This window comes from Anopheles moucheti, chromosome 3 (genome assembly GCF_943734755.1).
Source record: "Anopheles moucheti chromosome 3, idAnoMoucSN_F20_07, whole genome shotgun sequence".
NCBI lineage: Eukaryota > Metazoa > Arthropoda > Insecta > Diptera > Culicidae > Anopheles > Anopheles moucheti.
The window spans coordinates 27,783,742-27,810,009 of NC_069141.1; the positions used below are offsets into that span (position 1 = coordinate 27,783,742).

At 42.7% G+C, this 26,268-nt stretch overlaps 1 protein-coding gene across 2 annotated transcripts in view; it reads right to left on the reverse strand.

Moving 5' to 3' along the window:
- Window positions 1-26,268, reverse strand: part of LOC128303157 (protein O-mannosyl-transferase TMTC2) — a 154,378-nt gene that overhangs the window by 108,031 nt on the left and 20,079 nt on the right. The window contains exon 4 of one of the 2 annotated variants that reach the window (XR_008287386.1): window positions 9,340-9,412. The exons of the other annotated variant lie outside the window; for it this stretch is intronic. The gene's annotated coding sequence lies outside the window, so the exon portion shown is untranslated. Of the gene's footprint in view, window positions 1-9,339; window positions 9,413-26,268 lie in introns of those variants that run through there. 2 annotated transcript variants of the gene reach the window in all.

A 26,268-nucleotide genomic window follows, 5' to 3' on the forward strand; every position in this document is an offset into this window, starting at 1 on the left:
CTTATGTCATCACAATGGAAGTCCACCCGAGTCGTTCGCACTGTTGGCACCTCGTAAACTTGCCTTCCATTCCGTGCGAGTGTTTGTGTAATCAAATTACATTAACTTTCATTATTGTTCGCCACATAAACAAGGGCCGTCGAAAAGTGTTATTGCTAATTAAGCGTTTGAGGAAATGTTTTTGCCTAATTTTCTTTGTTGCCTACTCCGTTTATTTTTGTGGTTTTATGGAAGGTATCACCACCAAGGCTTACCTTAAAACCCTTGCACGACGTGTCGATCCAAAGCCCCGAATGGACGGGCGGTACGCGACCCGGTTCGTGACCGAAAGTAATGAATAATAATTTTACATTACAATCACAATTACGACTCCCCGGTGGAGTCAACACTGTGAAGTCACTGTGCCTGTCCAGCACAAAACCGCTCAACGGCGAAACATGCTGTGTGGCGTGGCAACTTCCTCACGGAAAAAAACGAATCCCCCACAGGCAGAAACGCAAGTCCCTTAGCGAAATAAAATGTTAAATGTCCGTTGGACATGAGCCTTGGAAGCGGATGCGAATGCGTTTAATTCATCAGCAATGGGACAGTGGGCTACTGCTCGCGCAAGAAAGTGTCTCTTGCGGAGCATACTGTGTTGTTGTCCAGCTGCCAACGCTCCCCCGAGAGGCTCATCTGTTTTCGGCAAACGGTACCGACACGCCAACCGTCGGAACAGGCACATTAGCTAATGAAGAAATTATTCATTCTTCCTACCCGTTTAGTCTGACACCTACCATGCCGTTGGACCAGTTGGATGGGCGTCCGGATGTCACTGCTCCACACTGCTCCAGACGTTCGCATTCCGCTCAGGTGGGTGGGCAAATATTTGCCCTATCAGAAACTGTCACCGACGTCTGTACGGACACAGGCTCATCATTCCTCTAGGTCCACCACATCCACCACCCTCGCACACTACCCACCGAATTGGCTGGCAGGTTGCTGGTTAATTACAAAAATGCTTTATTGCCCCGAACGACGGGCCGGGTCCGGGTTGGTGGCACCCATAACAATCAGCTTATGGTGTTGTATTTCATTTTATTTCATTTCATTCACTTCGACACTCGTCCCGTTGCGTTTGCCCCGCAGCTAAACGTTTGCGTCCACCTTGCACGGCTAATCGTTTGGTAATGAACTAGCTTTTACTAGCTTTTCCTGTGGGCGGCAGTGTTCGGAAAAATTCGGTCTAATGAACGAACGAACAAAACGAACAGGTGCCCGGAAGGGCATTGGCCAGCCGTGGCACGGCTGTACGGGGCTGGTGGTGAGAAAACATTGCTCTTAATGTTGTACAAGCGCCTGGAAGCTAATTTTGTGATCGTGCAAACAGTCCATCCGATGGTACGAACACGAGAACGATGATGATAACGATACGGGTGGTCAGGATAATAGTGAACAGTCGACTTTCGTGCTCCGTGTGACGTTTGTGGTTGCCAACTGTGTTAAAGTATTTTTTCTGTGGTAGAAATTGTTAAAACAATTAAATACAACAAGAAATTGAAAGAAATTTTTAACAATTTTTGGAACAAAATTATAACAATAATATTGCTTGTTTTGTTTTGGTTGAAAAACATTTTCATTTCACTATGAATGATCAGGTATTATTGTTTACTTTATTCGATAATTTATGACTATTTTTGTAAACTAAAGTTAATTTTTTGAGAGTACTTCTAATGCTTACATTTGTTGCTCACTTTGTGTGGTAACAATAGCTTTATTTCGAGAAAATCTGTGCCTTTTAAAGTGAGGGTTAAGAAGATATGTAAAAAATTACAATACAAACGTTTTGCCAACAACAATGTTGTATTACTTATAAAGAGTTATTTATTTATTTATTCATCATATTTATTCATTTGTTTAGTGTGAAAACGAGCAGCAGTCAGTGGAGGATCAATCCCCTTGGAGGCCCAGGGCGGAATTATAGTTGGGGCCTCTAATTTTAAAAACGATGCAGGAGGGAAGGGGAACATTGAGGGGACTTGAAATGCGACAAGGCGAAAAGCGCAGTGAGAAGAGGCCTACTCCGCCTACCGTTTGATCCGCCGCTGGGCCGTTCCTAATCATCTTCTTCAAATGGACCGCCAGGGCCATCACCATCTTCGAATACAATATCGGAACCGGCTAAATCACCACCAACACCAGTTACCACTGCACCTGTACTCTTCTAAATGTAGCTACAATCATAGGTGCGCCAACTTCGAGAAGCAGCACGTGGTGGAATTTACAACTACAGCATCCAAGGAACACTTTGCCATCGAATTGGTTCGCTCGCTGTGCTTCCGGGATATTTGCCATGCAACACTCAGTTTTACTTCTTCGATCTTAACTTAACTTAACAAAACACTCAAGCACCAGCATTTGGTGGTGAACTTAATCGCTATTGTCTATCCTGTATCCTGGGTATTTATCATACGCAATCCACTAACATGGATGTTCAGTCATACGTATGAACGCATGTCTGTTCGCGATGAGCTGCGCCTTTGCCTCCTTTCACGTATACCAGGTATTGACCAGTGCCGGAACAACACACCGACTGCAGGTGAGATGGGTCATGTGTGTTTGGGATGATATCATCGGTAGCACGGAATATACACGGGAGATTGTGCTGCAACATCGTGTTTGTGATGTGCTACAGCATCCTTAAGGCCAGTGTATGAAACCAACCAGATGATGCGTCCACTACAGTACCCGATCCTGTTTCCACGGGGTGAAGCCGGTTGGACTCATGGTATGTTTAAGATACGTCGCCGAGGAAGACAGCCGAGACCATCGAGCACGGGCACAAACACAGATAGTGGTTCCGTCTTCAATGAGGATGATGCCCAGATGGAGCCGAATGCAGAGGAAAATTCATCCAATCAAATTACTCCACGTAAGTATGCCGCGTATACATTGCATATGCTGGCGGGAGATCGCTCATTCTCTGATGCATTGTGAGGGGTAGTCACCCGTCATACATTTTGCAATACAGAATGAGCGAGTTACTAAGTTTTGAATTTCGATTTTTTTGTTTATTTATTATTTAGTGGATTGTTTAACATCGTGTATCCCATTAAACAAACAACGCAAATTTTATATAACAATAATAATTTGTGTTATGCTAAATTTGAAAACTAAAATGCTAGGTCAAGTTTTAGTGTTGAAAGACTACCTCAATGATCATTCGCTAACGTCGATGTTTTAGGCAATGAACAAAAATTAACGGTTGATTTCTGCGGTGAGCTTCTACTTACTGAACTTTTTCAACAATTGATCATGTTTTATAGCATTCTTTAATCCATTAGGTGCAGGACCACGAGAGTTGACAAAATGCTGACAAATTTGTCCATTGACCAAATCAGCTGGTCAACTGTGAAAACCACTATACCGTTGCCGCGCACACAATTGTTTTCAGATTTCCGACACCAGGAAAGCATGTTTTTCACGAGGTGGAATAAATTTGCGCTGCAGGTGAAATAACCTGCAGCGTGGAATAAATTTGCCCATCAATATTGCATTGCATACTATCAAACCCGTGAGAGCGTTCACTAGTTTAAGGAAGATGGATGAAACCGAGAGCATCCTTCATTTCGCTCAAACTTTCCATGGGCTGGTACGAAATTCCATACAAAACCCGCTGTTTTCAGATTCCCGATACCAGGAAAGCTTCAACGGAAGAGGTAGCACCTTGTACAGTAATTTTGCTCGAAAACCGCCGAAAGGTATGCAATGTTTAAACACTAACTTTCCCGTTGGTCGTGAAAAATTTCTTCGAAAACCACCAGTTTTCGAATGTATAGTACCAGGAGAGCATGCACGGAAGAGGTAGCACCTGGTAATTTTGCCCGCCTAAAGGTATGCAATCAACTTGCAATGCAATGCGCCGTAAGGTATGCAATGTTTATACACTAACTTTCCATACAAACCAGCTGTTTTCAGATTTCCGATACCAGGAGAGCATGTTTTTCAAGAGGTAACACCTGGTACCAGCAGAGCAAGATGGCGCCCAAGAATTCATGAAAAGTTTCATGAAATTATTTCATGAAATATTTCATGAAATATTTCATGAAACATTTCATGAAAATTTCATGAAATATTTCATGAAATATTTCATGAAATATTTCATGAAATATTTCATGAATGAAATTTTCATGAATGAAATTTTTATGAATGAAATTTTCAGGAATGAAAATTTTATGAATGAAATTTTCATGAATGAAATTTTCATGAATGAAATTTTTATGAATGAAACTTTCATGAATGAAATTTTTATGAATGAAATTTTTATGAATGAAATTTTTATGAATGAAATTTTTATGAATGAAATTTTTATGAATGAAATTTTCATGAATGAAATTTTTATGAATGAAATTTGTATGAATGAAATTTAATGAATGAAATTTTATGAATGAAATTTTTATGAATGAAATTTTCATGAATGAATTTTTTATGAATGAAATTTTCATGAATGAAATTTTTATGAATGAAATTTTCATGAATGAAATTTTTATGAATGAAATTTTCATGAATGGAATTTTAAGAATGAAATTTTCATGAATGAAATTTTCATGAATGAAATTTTTATGAATGAAATTTTTATGAATGAAATTTTTATGAATGAAATTTTTATGAATGAAATTTTTATGAATGAAATTTTCATGAATGAAATTTTTATGAATGAAATTTTTATGAATGAAATTTTCATGAATGAAATTTTTATGAATGAAATTTGTATGAATGAAATTTTATGAATGAAATTTTTATGAATGAAATTTTCATGAATGAAATTTTTATGAATGAAATTTTCATGAATGAAATTTTTATGAATGAAATTTTTATGAATGAAATTTTTATGAATGAAATTTTCATGAATGAAATTTTTATGAATGAAATTTTCATGAATGAAATTTTTATGAATGAAATTTTTATGAATGAAATTTTTATGAATGAAATTTTTATGAATGAAATTTTTATGAATGAAATTTTCATTCATGAAAATTTCATTCATGAAATATTTCATGAAATATTTCATGAAATATTTCATGAATTTTTCATGAAATTTTCATGAAATGTTTCATGAAATATTTCATGAAATAATTTCATGAAACTTTTCATGAATTGTTGGGCGCCATCTTGTTCTGCTGGTACCAGGTGTTACCTCTTGAAAAACATGCTCTCCTGGTATCGGAAATCTGAAAACAGCTGGTTTGTATGGAAAGTTAGTGTTTAAACATTGCATACCTTTAGGCGGGCAAAATTACCAGGTGCTACCTCTTCCGTGCATGCTCTCCTGGTACTATACATTCGAAAACTGGTAGTTTTTGAAGAAATTTTTCACGATCAACGGGAAAGTTAGTGTTTAAAAATTGCATACTTTTCGGCGGTTTTTGAGCAAAATTGCTGCAAAATTTTACTCGATCTACGGGTAAGCTAGTGTTTAAATATTGCATACCTTTGGCGGTTTTCGAGCAAAATTGCTGTACAAGGTGCTACCTCTTCCGTGGATGCTCTCCTGGTATCGGAAATCGGAAAACAGCTGGTTTTGTATGGAATTTCGTACCAACCGACGGGAAGTTTGAGCGAGATGAAGGATGCTTTCCGTTTTATTGTTCTTCCTTATTAGCGATCGTTCTCACGTGTTTGATAGTATGCAATAGCAATTGTGATGGGCAAATTTGTCCCAAGCTGCAGATGTCACCTCTGGAAAAACATGCTCTCCTAGTATCGAAAATCTGCAAAACAATTGTGTGCGCGGCTACGGTATAGTGGTTTTCACAAGTTGACCAGCTGATTTGGACATTGGACAAATTTGTCAGCATTTTATCAACTCTCGTGGCCCTGCACATATTAATGTGAATTTCGATCGTTCGATTGATTTTCGCGTATTAAGTTTGATGCTCCAAGTTTAGGTCAGTTGTCCGTGCGTCAAGAAATCCTAGAATTATTGGGCCGATCTCTTCGGTCATTGTGAAGATACTTGCGATCATTTCGTTACATTTACACTTGCACATTTACATCAATATTACGTGCTCCTCAGGCACAATTTGATAGTCAGTAGCAAATTATAGGTTTACAACACCACAAAGCTCTCACAAATTTTTCTCAAACAAACTGAGTTTTCAATGCAAAAAACGAGACCGCGTTCAGCACGCACGATATCGCCAACAATGTTTTAGCCAAATATTACCGAGATTACAACAATGTAGTTTGAACAGTATTCTACACGGGGATATGATGAAGTATTTGGACAGTTTGGGATGGGTGGACATAAGCTGGATTGTAGGTGGACATAAGCTGGACCTACAATCCAGCTTCGATTAAGTAATAATCAAGAAAAACAGAAATGGTATTCCAAGAACCATGAGGTATCAAATATCAAACGGAAAAGAGAGTTCTAATGATTGCAATTTGATTTTATTCATATTCTATGACAATGCATATGTCGTAGTACACTGACACATTGTGTCGGTTATAACATCATTACCGGCTTGCAAACTTGCACAAATTGTGACAATCGAAATACTAAACACAATACTTCACCACAATACTGTTCCGAAACACGTAGGCTGGACATTTTCACGGTTCAATCGGGGAGAGAAAACAATACCACACCACGAGTATCGCAATGGCAATTGCTGGCGAATATTGCGGAAGTGAAAATAAGCATGGTTTCTATTCTAGCATCTAACGGTAGGATCATTTACGAACAGATGAAAAAATCCCGTTCAAGAAATAGAATACATGAATAGGTTGAAGTAAAAGGGCATATAAGGGTTCACGGGGCTGCCAGAAGGTGTATTGGTAGCGCACCCGGTCTGCACAAGACAGGACCACGCAAAAATTTCATCAGGACCACCAAACCTCCGTACGCAGCACTGACTATCCTACGGGTAAATAAAGTAAAAAAATATAGAAATGGCAGGCTTAAACATCCTGAAGATGTCGTGCCGATAAAGAAGAACGAGTTTGAGTACACTGCATACTTCTCTTGCGTAGCCGTGTAACCGGGCCGATGTAGCTAATCAAATAGAAACAAATGTTTTATATAACCAAGGATATTTTCGATCAATTGTTTACCTTTTTAATTAGATTTTGTGCTATAAATTAACTCTGCTGCTAAATTTCGAAAAATCGCACAATCGGCACAAGTTGTTTGGGGCCCCCAACACGGCGAGGCCCTAGGCGACCGCCTACTCCGCCTACCGTTTAATCCGCCGCTGGCAGCAGTGGTTTGTTAACATAAGCTTAAAATTTATGATGCAATAGTAATTTAAAAAGAAGAAATACGATTCCAATTTAAATATATTAATTCCAATAATTTGTTAATAAATTCTACTGGTATTATCTTTAAAGCACAGTACAAATTCTTAGAAACAGTTCAGGGAATGAATTTTAAACTTCCACGTTTATGAGGCGGCCATCCAACAACTAACACGCATCAAACATGCCTCTTCGAATCTTCAGTACCTAATCTAAAATACCTTTTTATGTGAAGTTTACGCCGCATTTTCCCATCGCTCAAAAATATCTTCCTTTCCCGGCCGTTTGCCACCGTTGAGCGATCAGCTTCAAGCGGTCATAAAATAATTCAATATCACGATAACGAACGTTTTGATTACGAACAAAAATGTTCACCCTTGACGCTTCCCGCTCATTCCTGGGCGTGCGGTACGATCCATTTCGGGATGTGCAACAACAACAAAAAATCATTTACAAAAAGTGATTGAAATTTTATGCATCTCGAGAGTGTCCCGCCGGCAATGATCGAATCCCTCCCTCACCTCGCCACACCGTTTGATTGCGAAACGGATCGATTTTAGCGTTAGTGGAGCTTTTCGCAAAATGTTCCAATTGACTGACGTCCCCGTTCGCGTTAGAATGAGTGAGGGCTGCATCGTGTCACTGAATGGCGCGTCTCTGCCAGTGCTTCCCGATCCTACGACCCATCAGTTGAGGAGGGGGAAAAAAGAAGGATGAAAAAGGACATCACTGTGTGTTGCCTGCCAGCCCGGTAGTTCATACCCGAATTTTTATCACCCAGCACCCAGTCGCTAACCCGCTTCCTTTGTTTGGTCGGAATCGGAATGAGCTCACGGTGGCCCACAAAGCGGCCGGGAAACGATCATAAAAACAACACGCAAAAAAAAGCCCTCCACACACACACAGTGGTATTGGCACATTTTCCAACCGGGAGATGGTTTGGGGGTTCGAATCCGTGTCGCATCGTGTCGCATCGTCGCACGAGAGTCGTGATGCGAGATTGTGACAGTTTTTGTCATTTTTACGCCCATCAACCTCATCGCGGCCAGGACATACAGGACACGGTGGCAGCATCGCTGGCGCGCAACATAAATTCAAGCCGCACGCAATACGTACGCGCGCACAAATACAGCCATCAATGGCGGTTCGCCCCCACCTACTATCACTCCCCCCCCCGATTGGGGTAGTTTGGTAGGGCGATCATCGTACGTGGATCGTTTATTTAAGCTGTCAATCTACGCGAATGCACGTTGGAATAATAATGATAAGCGCGCCGGCTGTGACGCACCGACTATTCATATATGCATGTGAATGTTCGCTGGAATGTCGACCATCCCAAACCGCACCGTGGCACCGATGGAACACCCCTTCCCCCCGCCGGGGGGGGGTCGCAGAAATCGCTCGACCGGAAATCGAATTGTCACCGTGGTGGGAAGAATGGTAGAGAGCGAAATACGACACAAAAAAAAAAACGCCTCCCAGTACACAACCACCACTTTACAGGCGAATGGAGACACGCTTTTATTTTATTTTGCTCCCAACCCGTGTGCACGGCTCTTGCAAATTACGACTGGCGTGATTTTTCGCGATGCCATTACCGCTCGATGTCATAAAAATGATCATCGTTTCTGTTTTCTTCCTTTTGCTGTTGTTGATTTTGCCGTTGCCGGTGGCCCTTTTTGCTTTGGCTTATATTGTGGGTCGGTTTTATCCCAAAACCACCACCACCTCCACCACCAGCTTTGTGATAGCAAATTGTGTCCCGCAACCGTACCGAACGACAGGACGATAATAATCCTTCGCGTTTTGCAATAAACAGGTGACCGGATTATGTGCTCTATCGCTGTTGTTCCGTTGTGCTTTTGTTGATTCCTCTGTTTCATTTGCTCTTTTTCTGCTCTTCTACTCGGTTTTTCTATTTCCACCCTATCGCTCACCGCCTACTACGACCCGGTTCGGCTGTGGTTTAAGGATAATCCGGAAAATTTATGTATCGAATTGAAACATTTTGCACCTTCGCTCATTGCGTTGCATTGCACTTTTCATCTTGGTTTCTTTTTGGTGAGAAATAATGGATTTAACATTTGTGACATGGTGTACTCACTTAACTGGCAAAGAGAGCTGTGCGCATTACCTGGAACGAGAGGAAACGAGAACGAAATTCGATTATGGAGGTTGTTTGAGTTTTCCTACTTAAAACATGCTTTCGATGATAATTAAACTTGTATTTAAATTTTATATGGAAAAAACGAACACGATGCACAAGCGTGTATGAGGTGCCTCCTAATAAAAGCGATGCGATCAGATGCAGGCAACAGTTAAAGACACAAACATTTTAAGCATCACTATCGACGCTAAACTCACCTTCACTAAACACTGTACAATACTAAAAAACTCTGTAAAAACAGAATTCTCTTCTTCAAAATGCTTGCATGTGGTAGGTTCCGGTCTTTCCGGTTCATTCTTATTTCTATCCTCAAATCATGGTTTTTACCGAAACTTCTATGCGGGATTGAAATAGTTTGATCGAAATAGGACACTTTTATCTAAAAATAAGCCCATATATGCAGTACTGCACTTAGATGAACTACAGGCGCCTTAGATGAACTACCGATTTAAACAAAATATTTAATACTTTATTCCCTACACGTCAAACTAATCTTTTCAAATTCTTTACAGAAACTGATTCCTACCGACAAATTTATATTCTTTGACAGTGAGAGACGAATGTATTTGTTTTGCAAATTGCATATTTCAGGCGTATATGTTGGCCGGTACAAAAATTAAACGCCTCAAAGTATGCAATCTCTCGTTAAACTATGAGAGATACGAACATTTCCGATGCAACATCCAACCTACCAGTCTCTTTCAAGTTCGTTTGATTGGGATTTGATTGATTAATGATTGGAAATTTTGGTTCTTAAAATGACAACCTATGATAATTTAACAAATACTTTGTTGGTGTATTTTGTGTGGGTAGATTTCGGTTTACTGGTGTCGCCACTAATGTGTAAACACAACGTTCATGTGAACGTGAGACTGAAAGAGAATAATTTGACTCCTAAATTTCACGTCCTACGTCGCTAAAGCCAGTTCCTCAAGCATGATTCATATCCTCTGCTACAAAAAGAGCTCTATTTACCAAAGGGTTCCATTACACACCGCACATTCAACCGCACTGTTGCCCACCGCAAGACTGTGTGGAAGACAATTCCACGACGTGAAAGATGAGCCCTCTCGTTTCCCTATGCCTGTTTTTTTTTTTGCTGCTTCCCTCAAACAGTTGATCAAACAAGGCGCCTCCACCTGAACAAAATGATGGCGTTTGCTGTTTGTCCAAACAACCAAAACCGAAAAACCTCGCACGACAGGTATTGATTACAAAACCCCGTCGACTTGTCTCGTATTGCCAACAGAAAGGGGTATTTACATGAAGGAAGGACGAAGAAGAAAAGGGAAGTGAGCTGAGAAACGGAGAATGAGTGAGAGAGAGAGAGAGAGAGAGAGAGAGAGAGGGAGAGTAGAGAAAGAGAAAACACAATGCACCATTTGTGTCTTTCTTGTGGTGTATCGATATTTTACAAAACCATTCCAAAGGACAACAATCTCAGCAGGCCGACAAAGATGCTAGACGGTAGGAAAATGAGTTCTACAACGATCTAGCAAAGGGCGAAAACCGAACCTTTCGCAGGGTTCGAGCGGGAAAAAGCGGTGGAGGAGGAAGAGAAACAATAACAAACATTTCAGCCGGAAAGGCAGGAAAGCCAGAACCACGACAGTGGTTGCTTGCATCGACAATAATCGTAACCTGAGCCGAGCGTGTTTACGAAGCGAAAATTTTTCCAACGGTCCTTGCTGTCGTGGTTTTCCTTTCTTTCTTTTGCTTGCGCAAGTTTTCTTGGCCGGTTTTTCTTTAACGCCTTCCGAACACAGCTTGCCCACAAACGGAAGGCAAGCGTCATATTTTCACCTGGACGTTCGAGCTTTTCGAACTGATGGAACTGTCTTATCGCGGAGAGTGCATCCGTTGGTGGGAACGGAAAAGGTGAACATTTCTTCCTGGTTTAGTTGTTGTGCGACCCCTTTTTACCACTTTTCCCCCCTCACCCAGAAAAGTGCACACCGTGCTCCCAGACACGAAACGTAATCATAATCAAATGATTGTTATCTCTCAACTTTATGAAGCATTTTCGGCTTACACTGCATAAACGGTGCTTCCCGACGCCGCCCGGAACGGTGCCGAACCAAACTGCACAACAAGCACACAACCTCGCCCTCGAGGTGAACGTGTTTTGTGCGAACATTGCCTGTGCAGTGTGGCAACCATGGTGGAACGGTGATTTTTCCAAACCCTCCCTCCCGATCGAAAGATCTTCTGCCACGGCAAACGAAACGGTGCGCCATATGCCCTTCCATTATGGAGTAAAAGGGAAGGATTTGCTTTTTTGGGAAGGAATGGGTGCATGGTACTGTAAATGCGAGATGCAGCAATGAGGCTATGTACCTTCGCAAAGGCACCGGACCGCCGTACGGCACCAGACGGCAGGGAAATTCGGTCTATTCTGGATGGTTCTTGCGGTGGTCCGGAGAGTTGGGTGAGTGGCGAGATGATTACTTCTAGGAAATTATCTGATTTTCCAACCACTTCTGAGTGTTTGCGCTTCATCCTCCGGCCGTTCCGGAGCGGTTCGACGAGCGGAAACCAAACCAACCCGGGTGGAAAAAGGGGAGTGGGGGGGACGGGGTGGGGCGGATCATCATTGACGCCTGCCGAATTTGGGTTTCATGTATCCATCCTTCCGCTTTTCCGGAGGTGTCATAACCACCCAGACACTGGGAACACAAATTTTCGCACCCTTCGGGGCAGAGGCAAATAGTTGGTTTGTTGGAAAGCACGGCAGGACACTGGTGAACCCGAGCAGTGCAAAACAATTCGTTAGTCTCTGGGCGTCTGTGGGCCCGCTTTGGTTGGGTGCTGGGATCTTTGGTACCGTGTTACGCCGACAAAAAAAAGGAAGAAAGAAACCTCCCCGAGAGTAGAAGGAAATGGGAAGGCACAGCAAATGGGCTTAGGTAACAAATACGAAAAACCCCACCAGACATACGCCCGATATCGAAGGTTGAAATTTAAATTGGAAACGCTAGAATCCGACGCCCCGTACTTGTGTGTTGTGCATGGTGGGAAATAGAAAAGACACGACCAAAAGAAGAAAAAAAAAGGAAAAACATAATTAAATTCTGTTATTTCAGCCCGAAATTGGCAATGTCATTAAGTTGCGGTGGATACGGAACTCTCCGGAGGATCTGCATTTGGGTACCATGTTAACATGGTGCCGTGTTTTATTATTTTTTTTTTGTTCGCTTCACTATACAACACAGTTCACCTTGTGGATGTTGGGGGTGATCAAGTGAAGAAAAAAAAAATACACGCTACATCAACTTCACCATATGGTAACACGATGGGATGTTTAATTTTGTTTTTCACCGCCTGCTAATGTTTGCGAACAGCCGGGTGACATGGTTTTGTAATTTTTGGTACACGAACAATCATGATTAAAATGGGATAAGAAGGCGGTGCAGTACACGTTTTGGTGCTTTTCTTTTGTCTTGCTTTTTTACCCTTTTTCAATAAAGGGTTACTCACATTTAGCGAAGAGTGTCTGATGTAGTTTGCTTCTCTAAGCTAATATACTCGTTTCGGAACATGGTTAATCTTTGTTTGGAATATTTTTCACCGTTTTTTCCACACTTGGCTTCCACGTACAACAGATACAAAAAAATCATAACGCAACTGCACGCAACAAGCATCTTTCAGGAGGCTAAAATTAAAGTGAAACAAATTAAAAAGGAAAGAATAAAAACTACTCCTGCAAAACCACCAAAATAAAAAAAAAACTACCGCTTCTTGCCACTCGTTAGCAAATAAAGTTCCCGAACGACTCAACTCCAACTTTGCACCATTTTCTTCGCACCGGTTTTGACGTTTACTATCGTTGGTTACGGTCGTGCTTCCTTTTTTTTTGTTGCGTTGTTGCGCCCCTGGTTCGACCTTCTTCGACAAAGGAATCATGGTGCCTTAATGATTTTATGCCCTTTTGTCGTTCCACCTCCGCTCTTTCCGGCCACTCTCTGTCCGTCGCGTTCTTTTCCTGGCCACCAAACAACCAGGTACCAGGCGAGCGTGGTGGAATGTTGTGCTTTTGCATTGCAGCGGGCTTTATGCGCCCCAACGGACATGAAAAGCTACGAGCTTGAATGTCAATGGCGTTTCTTCCCCCTTTTTTACATCGGGACCACCGTACGCCACTGTTACTCTTGCTCCACGAAACACGACAACAACTGCGAAAAAATGTGGTTCTTTTTTTTTGCCCACCGACCTTCCGTGTTGAAGGCACACCATGGGCTGGGAAGACACGACGCCCATACTCACCCCTTCCCGAGAGAGGGGGTAGGAACAATAGGGTGAATGGTTTTTAGCAGGGATTTTGTTTTTTGCACTGGTCTGTGTGTTGCGACTACCCATCAACCGCGCGTGTGCCGGGTGGTGATAAAATTGTAAGCGAAACACCATCACAAACCGGACACAAAGCCTATCCAGAACAAGGGAGAAAAGAAGGAAGGGGACGGGCACGGGAACAAGCGGGTGAAAAAGTGAAAACTCATTTTCATTAGCAAGCCCCATCGATGGACACGGTCGGAAGGAAACACCGTGCCCAATGACAATTTATTGCGCACGACGACACTCGGGTCGCGCGGTAATGAAATGAGTGCGTGGAGATTTTGCTGTCTTTCATTACCGCTTTCATTGTATGCTTTTCTCGATTTTTTTTAAATGTGTTTCTGTTTTTTCTTTCTTGTGATACTTTTGATTAATTTGTGTTTGATTCTTGTTACTTTCCCTGAGGGGCAAGGGAGAAATGTCCGGGGTGGGTGGTGCTTGCTTTCTTACTTGCTGATATTGATTCGAGCGCGCCAATCCGTTACAAAGTTTCATTAAAATATGAAGTGAAGTCCGTTGATTACGTTTCAATTGTGCACATTGTGTTACATTGAGAGCTCTGTCTGCGCCTGATAACTGTCATCGGATGATTTATTAAAGATGCTTGCTGGTTTGCGGCACGGTCGGTACGATGAGGGAGCGATTGTAATCAGCTGGTGACATGACTTACGACGAAAATATGCAAATGACAGTGTCAAAAGAAAGTATTTGCAGTGAAAGAGCATTACCAGAACAATGCCATGTACAGCCAAGTGTTGAAAAGCACGATGAAAATTAAAAAATAATTCATAAAAGTATGTTTCAAATATATTTTATCCATTGCAAACACATTGGATAACAATAATATTTCATAAAAATAAAACAAAGAGAACAGAAGAACAGAGAAGATACAGTATAGGAAAATGGAGGAAAACTTAAACATTATTCAAATCGTATCGTTTTTTAGCTTCTTAAGTTGAGGAATAATATTAAATTAGCAATTAAATTTTCATTTGTTATAAGCATCTCAATCAGCAAGTCTAAACAAACCGTAGCCGCACGTGTGTGAGTGTATAAAGTCTCCACAACCAATATTCATATCGAAGCAACCAATGCTAATCGATCACAAGTCTCCGTTCCGTGTGAAAGAACGTGATCAATGCACACGACCGTTACGGAAGCTGAATGAGAAAATTTGCCCCTCCCTCCCCCACCCTTACACCTACCACGTTCTCCTACCGCACCCGGCTTTGTTTTCCACAATGCTTTCCGTTCCGTTGCCCGCGCTTCCATTGGTGGCAATTTTTTCCCGCTCGTTTAACAATTCCTAAAGCCCAGCACAAAAGGCAAAATGGCTTCGTCACGAATGGTCGTCGTCGGCTTTGGAACGTGGAGGTGTTTGCGGTTGCCTTCATCCAGCTGGACGTAAGGCGGTTACGCGTGGCTAGTACGCACAGAAAGCACATGAGAGAGAGGGGAAAAAACTCCAGCTAAAGACTCGTCGGTTCTTGGATCACCTTTTCGCAGTCCCTTTCGATTGCTATCAGTTGGTGTACGCGCGTACGTAACAGACAAAGTTGTGGTTTCATGGTGTGGAGTTTTTTTTGTTTTGTTCTGGTGCCCATTTTCAACCCACCGGTTAGCCCATTTTCATTTACACAACACTCGGATGGAAGTTTCTTTCCCTTTTTTTGCGTGGAAAACAATAACGTGACATTGCGTAAAAACAGGAAACCTGAACCAACGCACCATGGTTACGGTCCGGATCGAGCAAAAACAAAAAAAAAGCATAAAAATCAAAGACGATCCATATACTACGCTTCCATGAATGAGTTGTGGTTTCCTGTATTTTTTTCTTTCTCGTTCTCGCTTCCTTTATCGCGCTTATTATCGCTTTGTTCGCCATTTGGCTCGGGAACCTTCGTGACCAGGCGGCTGAAAGCCGTACCAGCTAAAGGTACGCTTTTGTGACGCTCAGTGACGCGAGATACGCGTGCGGATAAGACACAATGGACAGCCAATGGTGCCATTTCACATGCTGACCGGAACACCATCGGTATGACATCGAAATTGCTCTTTGTCATGTTGATTTGATGATAGGTTTATCGCAAAAGGGAGATTAGTCCGCTCGATTAAACACAACCGTTTTCGATCCCGTCCCCCAATGCTTGGGGAAAACTCGCTTCAGGGATGGCCCATTCGCTTAGCTCCACCGTTATTGGTGATAGAAATATTTTTTCGGGTACGCCTAATGCAAAGCTAATGAGCGACCTAATATTGTGTCGTGTAAAAATAAAACATGGCGTTGAAAGTGGAGTGGAGTCACCAACCCGAAGCGTGAATTTCGACAGCAGAACATTTAACCTAATTGAAAAAGATGATCAAAAACAAATCTGAACAACTGGCCCGGGCCAAGCGGCGGAAGTGGTTGGAATTGAATTATCCAAATCGGATTTTCGGTTTTGATGGCACGATTGACGACTGGTGCGACAGAATAGCAAGGCAAAGGCAAAGAACGGCCCCCTTGGATAAGGTCAACAACACTCGAGATGCTTTTGATTTGGCTTTGGTCTCTTGAGCGGCACAAGCTTTTGTTGAGTTATGGGAGGATGGAAATTCGGAAAAGATAAACGTATTCTTTGCACATTTGGTTAGAATGAACCTCAAGTCTCTATCGAGCGGCAGAGAGCAAATATCATTCTCAAGTAAAGGAACGACTCGAAAGCAACGGGAACAAAAAAGTTGGACAAATTTTCCTTACGGGGAAAAACCATCTCGCAGGACCCTTCCAAATCTATTTGCCGTTTCGTTTTCACTTTGTTTGATGCAGATCATTTTCATCAATTTGATTTAATTAGGATTAAATTTCCCACAAACTTCCTCCCGGGTCGGGTCGGTTCCCACAATCGACCACAATAGCGAAATTCCGGGGCCCTTTTCCCGGTTGACTTTTCTTTTTGTTTCCACCGAAAAAGCGTTCGGCACGAATGGTGTTCGTTTTGATTAGCGGTTTGCGAAACAAATATTTGTCTTCGCGTAAAGAAATCTCCCAATCCCCCCCCACAGTGCTTCGAGGTTTTCTTTCCCCCTCCAACCCGCCCCATTTCGCCAGGACCGCCTGGACCGTGCCTGCCGGCATTCGAGTGGAAAAATGAAATGAAACGAAACGAAATCGGCTCAACGCCTTGGGAAGCGGAAACCTGCCAATCGTCGGGTGTAAATCGTGGCCATGAAACGACACAACACAAACAACGGGCACGTGAACCGTTCCTATCGGAATTAAGTGTTTGTGCTTAATCTCGACGAGATTACACAGGAATTAACGCTCCTTAGCGATGGTTGCCAATTGCCGGCAATCCGAACCCGGGGCGAATGCGACCATTTCGGACAAAACGGTTGTAGCGTGAGGCCGGTTTTGCTTGGGAAGGAAACCGTCCAGCGACCGGGACAAATAAATTGACCACATTAAATCGATTAAGATAAGACCGTGCCACTCTCGCCACTTGCTTCATGCCGCTGGGTTGTGCTGCGGGGCCAGTGTTTACGTGAAATATATCAACAAATCAAAGAGAAGCGAAAGGAAACAACAAGAAAAGTGTTGGTTCCTTCGATGCTGCAAGCCAAAACGCACCAGCTGCTAATGGGCGCTACATTACACCACGTAAATCTACACCACCCCGATATCAAGCGGATAAAACAAGAAAAAATGGCATCTGACGACAATGAGATCAGACGAATTTGTTAGTCCGGCGCGAAAGCCTTTCCGCAGTGGAGCTGGATGTGGAGGATAATTTTGTTTCCCCATACAATAATCTTCCTCTCGCTTGGTTTGAGCGAGTTTAGTTTCCCTGAGAATCGGGTAAATTTGGCAAGCGGATTAAAGTCGCTTTCACTGGAATGTGCCGTGTTCGATCATTGTTTTTCATCGGAAATGAAGAGTTTTCTAGTGCTGGCGTAATTAGGATCTAAATTTATAAGTAAATATTTAAGCCCCATCAATGCTAATCAACACGTGGCGCATTGGAAAGTCATCAGCAAACTGAACAACCTTCTAAGTGGGTAGGATGGGTAGTGTGAATTGGTCATTCATTAATCGTGGCTAATTAAAATAATTATCAAACAGAAATGCAAAACAGATGCCAAAGTGGCACTCACGGTGTAACAAAGCTGGTTTTGCTATAGAGTATCGTGAAGTGAACTCACTTAAATGTTAATAATGGTATTTGGATATTGACAGAGGTCAATTTATAGGTGGTAAAGAATTATTAGAAACGAACGATTTTAGCGAAAGCGTTCTCATTGGGCTTGATCGTCACATGTCAATATATCCTAGTTTTATTCTTTTCGAAAGAGTGCTCTAGTGGTTATAGACATCTATTGTCTCAGCACCAAAAAAAGATAATTATAAAGCAAATTACCGCCCATTCCATAGTTGTTAGGCATTTGAAGAATAAGATAAAAGCTATGATTGGAACTATGGAAATTTCTAGCTGTCAAATACTCCAAGGAGGAGTTGTCAAAAATCCAATCGTAGCAGCACACGATTCGAACGTAGCGGTACTTTATACAATCGTAGCAACACGCATCCGAACGAGATGGCATGCGAATCGAAGCAAGCGACTTGAGATTCGAACGTACGTGGAAACACGTGTATCTTTGTTTACTTAAAGAAAAAAAAAATCCATCAATAATTATAAATTTCCTGGAAAATGCGAAATCTTTCATACCAGTACCACTGCTAATGAAAATAATGAATAATTTTGTTAGCATTATGACCCAACACAAAGGCAAGAACACGGAAGATGTTTCAACCGACTCAACCGTATTAGATGTCCTTCTTTTACATAATATCTTTCATTTTTTAATTCCGAAACTCACGTCACGCAAACTACCCACAACACAAGCCATCACCTTTGGTCGCTCACGTCCTCCAGTTGAAGTTCCCCGGATTGGGCCGGAAATAGCAACTGTTGCTATCGGTGGAAGAGCTACCCGGGGAAGCAAAAATAAATAATACGCTGTTGATCATTTGATGGCTTTCGCTGAAAAGCAAAGTCCTTTGAAATATGCTGCACAACATCGGACCGAAGAGGTCACGATGAGTGTGAGTAAGTGGGTCATCCGTACCAGCGCTCGGTGGGCGTAGGTAGAATGGTTTCACCTCCCTCTCACTCCCCTCCCCCACGGAGGCCCGTCGGATGACCATTTCCGTCACGAATGAGGCAGCGAAAGAGCGCGGAAAAAAAACTTATCTCGCAACGATGAGAACTATGCGCCACGGTACAAGGGAATTAATAGCCAACTCGGCGTATCGGTCAATAAAATCACTTTTACGATCACTTTCCATCGAAGCCAATGCCCGGCGATTACACGGTGTGTGTGTGTGTTTTTTTTTCTTCTTTCCTTTGTTCCTTTGCGGCTGTTGCAACCCTCAGACGTCAAAGGAATAAGGCGAATTTTGGAGACCGGAGACGACCATTTCCTGACAAATGACCTACTCCCTTCCGGTGGAGAGTGGGTGGTGGTGGTGCGGTGTGGTGGTGCCGTGCTTTGTATCGTTATGTGAGATACGATCGACGAGAGTCGTTACAACTGGATATCTTCACATAAAGCGCCGGTTCCCGTTGGTCGGAATGTAGCGGGAGCGGGTGGTAAAATTGCCAAAATACGAACTACCAGGACACGGCCTCACGTCAACAGCCCAACAGCCCCCCCTCCCGTGCACGTCTGCGTTTCGCCTACCACGGACCAAAATAAATCGCCCGTTGATATCGAGATACTCCGGTTACCCCTATCTCGGGTACGTTATTAATTTGGACAAGCGTTTCGGGTTTCGTGTGGCAAGGGCGTGTTGTTTTTCCTTCCCATCGTGCAAACCCCGGAACGCTCGTTGCGGAATCCGCTCGGTTTCGTTACTCGAGGTAAGAAACGAAAAACGATGGAAATTCCACCACCGAAAATACCACAAAACATATTTCATTCGGTGAACCTCCGGGCGCATACCGTTTGCCACCGATGCCGCTGCGTCCATTACCATTCCGTCGTCCGCTTTTTCGGGTAAGCCATTGCCGGTAGCATTAGATCATAATTTTCATCAATCATTGTCATTAGATTGCTTTTATAGGAAAATAATACGGCAAAGAAGCGCCACGAGCAACGGGAAGTCACCCGATTCTTGCCTGCTGCTGGGGTGGATTTGTTCGGGGAGCGGTGTAACGGAACGCCGGGTTTGGGGTTGCCAGACATTTTGCCATTTTCCTGTCGTCTTGGGAGCAACGGAATGGAATCTTTTTCCCGAAATCCTCTGTACCCCTTTGCGAGGGTACGGTGCGGTGCGTTGCGCGCGTGTACTGCGGGTCGACCGCATATGCGGATGTGTTCCTATGCGGTGAACAGCAAAGGATTTGCGCTAAAATGAGCGAACTGAGCTGTTCCTTGCAGCAAAGCAGAGCAGAAAAATCGATACCGCGCCATAATGCGATTGGCAAGAAAGGGGGAAGCGAAGTAAACTTCCTTTCGGATAATGTGTGACAGAAGAATGGAAGAAGCATCCGGGAGCTTCCTCGTTCTTCCGTGTTGGGGCCACAATGAGCAATACATTTTTAGGTCTGCTTAGACAATTGATGCGAAAAAGTGAAAACTCATCGTCGCGGTTTGGAGCAACACGTTGAATAAATGTGTTTTTTGTATTGATTAAATTGTGTCACGATACGCATTTTCCACATGAATTATTTACAGTCATTGCATGCGCACTTCTTTAATGTAACTGGTGAGCGATAAGGAGCATAGTTATTAACATTAAATTATTAAATTAGCTACTGTTTTAGCGACTCATCAAGATTTAAAGGCGTTTTATTCTTGATACATTGTTGTATGTGTCAAAATATCTTAAAAAATTAAGATTTTAACAAGAATTTCATTTTTTTTCTTCATCATTTTGTAAACAATTTACTTAGATTGTAGTCAAATTGAAGTTTAAAACTTTCTAGTTCGGGATTACTTTTCGTTAAATTATTACTGTAGTTTCTGTTCACAGTTAAAATGTTCCTTAAAACCCCATGCCCATTTCTATGAAATGAAAGGTCCTCCCTGAAGATTTGTTCTTAATAATAATAATTCTTACTGTGTATTTTTAAGCCACATTTCATTGTTAGTTCCTTAATTACATGCACTGTAATTAATACCTCATGAAAAACACACACACATACTCCCACCCAGTAGAAGCAAATCACCGTTTTCGTTACCGCTTTTAAACACTTCAATTGGGAAATGGGAAATAAAATCAACCATTAAAGCAACCCCTATCGTTAGACTCCGCTAACCAGCGTGGGGCAGCTCACCAACCCAGTTCGTATCACCTGCCAGTAACATGACAGCAACATGATTAAATTATCATACACGAAAATAAATCACTGCTCAAAAACGTTCTCAAAACCCTATCCGCGCCGCGTTACTATCCGCACGATGATGATGATAAGCACCGGGCGATACGTGGTGGTATGCGCGGTGGTACCCCTATTGCTACCATATACAATATTTATTCGACAAATTGTTTTCCCATTATGTATTATTTTGCTCGCTCCAGAATAAAAAAGGAGCTATACGAACCACGCACCCATTTCCAATCGAACCCATTAGCTTTCTTTTTTTCTCCCGTTTTGTTCTCTTCTGCTGCTTTACCTCTTCCCAACTCCAGGCGGGTGGATGATGGAAGGAATTGGTTATTGTTCCCTGTTTTTTTTTTTTTTGTTAACCAGCTCCTCTATTGGCCCTGTCTCGTAAAACGGTAAGCTCACCGTCAATCACAGGTAAATGTGTTTATCGTCAGTTGCTTAATAATCGAGCGATGGTAGATGATTTATGAGAGGGCCCGGTTATTGCCGATTCCCGATACGCGAAGTCAGATTGCAGCTCGCCGAAACCCAAACCATCATCATCATCATCATCGTTTGTCTGTATACCGCCCGGTCAGACGGTGAAATGTTTTATCATCATTATCCGAATCCATGCTCGCGTCTGTTTCACCGCAGATACACCAACGATCCCATTCATGTTCAATTGTAGTCTCCATTTCGTTCGTGCTTTATTTCACCTGTTTCATCGCCAACGAAGCAACCGTGTGTATGCGACTTGTCATGTTCATCGTCCATTTTTCCCCGCCCGGCGTCGCAAGCGATAAGCGATCGAAAATGGTGAGCAAACGTCAACGGAAGGGCAACGTCAAACAAAAAAAAAACAACAACATCCCCCTTTAGTTGGTCGCTCGTGCCTGCTTTGATTCAATTGACCGTTTTTCTTCACCCTTTTCTGGTTGGGATGGTCCGTGGACGTTGTGATTTGTGCTCGCTGATACATTTCTTCCATGTTCAATTGAATAGTTTATCAATGTTGAAAGCGCAGACACAAAGCAAAAGAGCGCAGCCCGCCCAGTGGCCCATGTGGTTTAGTTATTTCGGTAGAACATTTTTTTTGTGTTTTTCCTTTGTACCGTCCCAGCCAAACGCTCTACTGGCGACATGTGGAATGTGTACTTTCCGCAGGTATACGGAGACTAACCGGGGGGGGAAGAATGTGCGTGGTGGATGTACTAAATGTTAACAAAAGCGTACTGGTTTCGGCAGCTCCATTAGGCAATGGGAAATTTTCGAATGGGCGCTCGCGTTTCGCAAATGGAGACGCCTGGTCGTTTGTGGAATTTGCTTGCTGTACGGTATTTTGATCAAAAATAGCTTGACAGGTGTATTTCGAAAGCTTGCTCGTTTGCGCTGGAACTAAATGTGACATGCCGTAGGACGGTTGGACGGCGAATAGTTTATTGAGGTTTTTTTTTTCCTCAATCGAGGAAATGCTATTCGGGTGGGGTGGTTCTTGTTCCACCCCACCCGGTTAGATTTTCTAACCTTTATTTGAATTGCATGATTTAAAGTGGACACTATTTGAACTTGCCGTTCGCAAGAATGATGTCAAATTTTAATGATTGATTATTACTTCATTGCCTTTTTTTACTTATTTTGTCTTTTATGACTTATTTTTATTTACCTTTTCTCTTTTAAAATCTTAAACCACATGTTATTAAAACTATACCCTAGTTGATTTCCAACCAAAAATACTCATTTCAAAACCATAATAGAACCATGATTAAGTGTTATGGTCTGCAGTGTACTAACCCTCCTAAATCTATCCCTCTTCGCCATGAAAGTTTTCAATGAGTATATCAGCACGGCGATTGAAAATTTGTTCAACAGCATCATAACGCCGTAACCATTTTACCTTCCAGCTCAGTACCATCGAAAAATAGCGAGCTTCACTAAACTTTGCTCACCCTTTGTTCGATATCACGTTACACGGGGTACCATGAAATGGCTGCCCATAACGATTAATCAGTTGTTGCTCTACCCGGGCACACTGTTCCTGCATCCTGTTCCTGCACATCATTACTGTGCGTATCGTGTATTGAAACCTGCGCTGCCCATACATACGATCCGATGCTACTCATCAACATCGTCATCATCATCATCATCATCATCATAGCCATCATGAAGTACCTCGGTAAACGGGGGACTCCTGCTGCGATGGTTTCATATGGTTCACTGGCATCATTAATTAGCCGTCGAAAACAACTCGTTACATGCGTGCCGGAGACTACACAACCACCCTTCCGCGTCTAATCATTACGAGCGGGTTCTTGCAACAAAAAAACAAAGTTGTCCACTTATCAGCACCGATGAAAATGAGAATTCCTTTCTTGCACGATGGACTCCGTTCGCCGGTCGTATGTGCTCGAGGACATAAAAAAAAAACCACACTGCAGGTGGTGCCGGTACCGGTTATCGTGCTGGTGTCCGATCACACATGATGACAAAGGCGAGTTTTACATGCGTGTGTGTGTGTAGGTGTAGGTGTATGAATTGTGGGACGTAAAATACGAAACGGATATGGTATCCATTACATTCCCACCTTACGAACGGTGAAGTTTTTCAAAGCAGTATCGAATGCGGGGCTACATTATTGGACACCTATTGGCAGTCCAGAATGATAAGGATGTGAGTGTGTGTGTGTGTGCTTGTTTGGGTATGAGTGGATAAGGTTGACAAGTGTGATATCGCAAGCTTCAGGAGGAAAGTGTTGTGCAAAAGGTGAGACTTTGACCGGCAGCTTGAGTTTAAAACGCCTGAAAGTATGCACTTGTAATTTGTTTAATGATCGTTTCAATGGTGTTCAGGATGTTATAAGAAGATGATTTTAGAATAGAATGATACTTTTTTGAATGCAATAAATAAAATAATTGGAAGAACTCCCAAAGTATGTTAGAACAAATAGTATACCTTCAGGCGTTTGTTCTTGAAGCACATGTCATCATTATGCCTTACAAGAGCAATACATTTTGTGATTAAACATACCTCCAGGTAGAACACTTCTTGAACGAAAGTTCTACTTTAATTCGGAGAATTTGGCGTGTGTTGATCGATACATATTTCTTGCGCACTTTCACTACCAACAACCTTTCCCCGTGTGCGATCAGGAACAGGCAGGTGCGAAAGTGACGAAAGATAGCGTGTACATAATTACCCCTTAGGGTCATACCTGTCCGAACGTTGTCGGATGGCATCGAGCAGTTACAATCCTCGTACCTCCCGGTTTCACCTTTCTCCATTCTCCATCCCCTTCCTAACACCCAGCGCCTTTAGCAATTACAAATTCTCGTTCCGCCTTCATCGCACTCCGTGTGGTGAATCTCCAAAATACGCTTTACGCCGTGACTGTTTCGAATTGCCGGTGGCATTGCGCTTGTTTCCGATTTGAAAGGACACAGATTTGTCCCTTCGTTAATCAACTCCCCAACACCGAACATACTACCTCCGTCCACGTTCGGTTCCGGTCGGAGGAAAGTTGTGTTCAGTTGTTGAGTACAAACTACTTCAAGTCGCAGCCCGTTGCACCAACGCCTTCATGGAAAGGTGTTCGGTGTGTGTGGGGGGGGGGGGGGAGGGCAAATTTAAAACAAAACAATAACCATAACTCGAGTGGAAGCGTGCGTGGCAAATGTATGAATGTATGTTTGAGCGGGAACAAATCGGTCCCGGAAGTTGTTAGCGTTAGTTGGTGGTATTGTTGGTGGTAAATTTCTGCACCTTTCAAAAGGCATGATGGGTTTTATTTTTCCTTCGCCTCCAACCATGGGAAACAAGAAAACCCACCTGGCAAGGGTTTCCGGGAGTGGTTCCCAAAACGCCCGGAACGTGAGTAAAACGTTGGGCACGCAAGGAAACGCTTGCTGTCAGATGGTGGGATAAGGACGATTGTTTTGACTTCCTTTCCGAGTGGGGTCCCTTTGGTCGGTGTCGGAGGTCGGAAAATCGATGACACTGTCTGACACTACCTACCCGGGGCCATCCACCGCCCTCCCGCTAAGGGTGATCTGAAGGTTAACCCCCCGCGGGGTGGACTACCGGTTTCCCTTTTTGGGTACTGAAGATAAATTGAATTCAGACACTGTGAGATGGAAAGCTAGAGCTAGCGAAAAACCACAGACACGGGAACCGCAAGAAATAATCCAGAAGCGATGAAATAATAACCATTTTCATCCCGGCCCCCAATCCATGCAACAGACCGATCCGAATGGCCGTGTGGAGTGTGGGGTGGTGGTGTTTGCATCTTCGTCCTGTATTGGGGAATCCCTTTTCCCGGCCAAACGCCGTGCCATTGCCAGACCCAGCATCGTGCGTGGGCACGATAATACACTGAATAATCTATTACCGGTGTGTATGTGATCGGCACGGTGCCTGCAACCGTGTGAGTGAACATGGTTTATTTGAATATAAATCTTCTTAATGTACTTATCTACTTACAGACACGCTACGCATCCTCTTGAACGGGACCGAGAAACCTTCGCAACGTGTCGTTCTATGGAAAAGGATGTTTTTCAGTGGCGGAGATTTGTTACCGGCAGCAGCAACTTAAAGGGAGTGAGCACGGGAGCTTCCTGAACAGTGCGTATTACATTTTCAAGCAATTTAAATACCTTGAAAATATTTGTTACTTCGACTTGTTCTTAGCTGTAACTTTTACCTTTATTAACTTAAACCTTATTTTACTTAAGCTGTTTTTTTCTTTATTTAACGATAATGAAAGGTGATTAATATGTCAAAATTATAACGAACATTAATCCCCAATCCATTTCCGTCTTAGCAACGACAAATCGACACAAAGGCTGCTTTGATTATTTTCATTCCTCTTAATAACGCAACGAACGTACAAATCAATACAATGGTTCCCTTTGTTCATTCGGTGTCTCTTGAGCACACGCCATCGATAAGCACAGCCCTTGCAGCACAAAATAGAAGTGTTGGAGCAAATTAACTAGATGAATTAAAACTCAATCCATCACTGTTGAGCACTGGTTAGTTGATAACCTGCGCAAGCTGCAGAGCAGCCAAGACCGTAGATTAAACTAATGAAAATGTCGTCCTTGTTGCTTTGATCAGTGATGAACGGAAGTGGGGAAACACTAG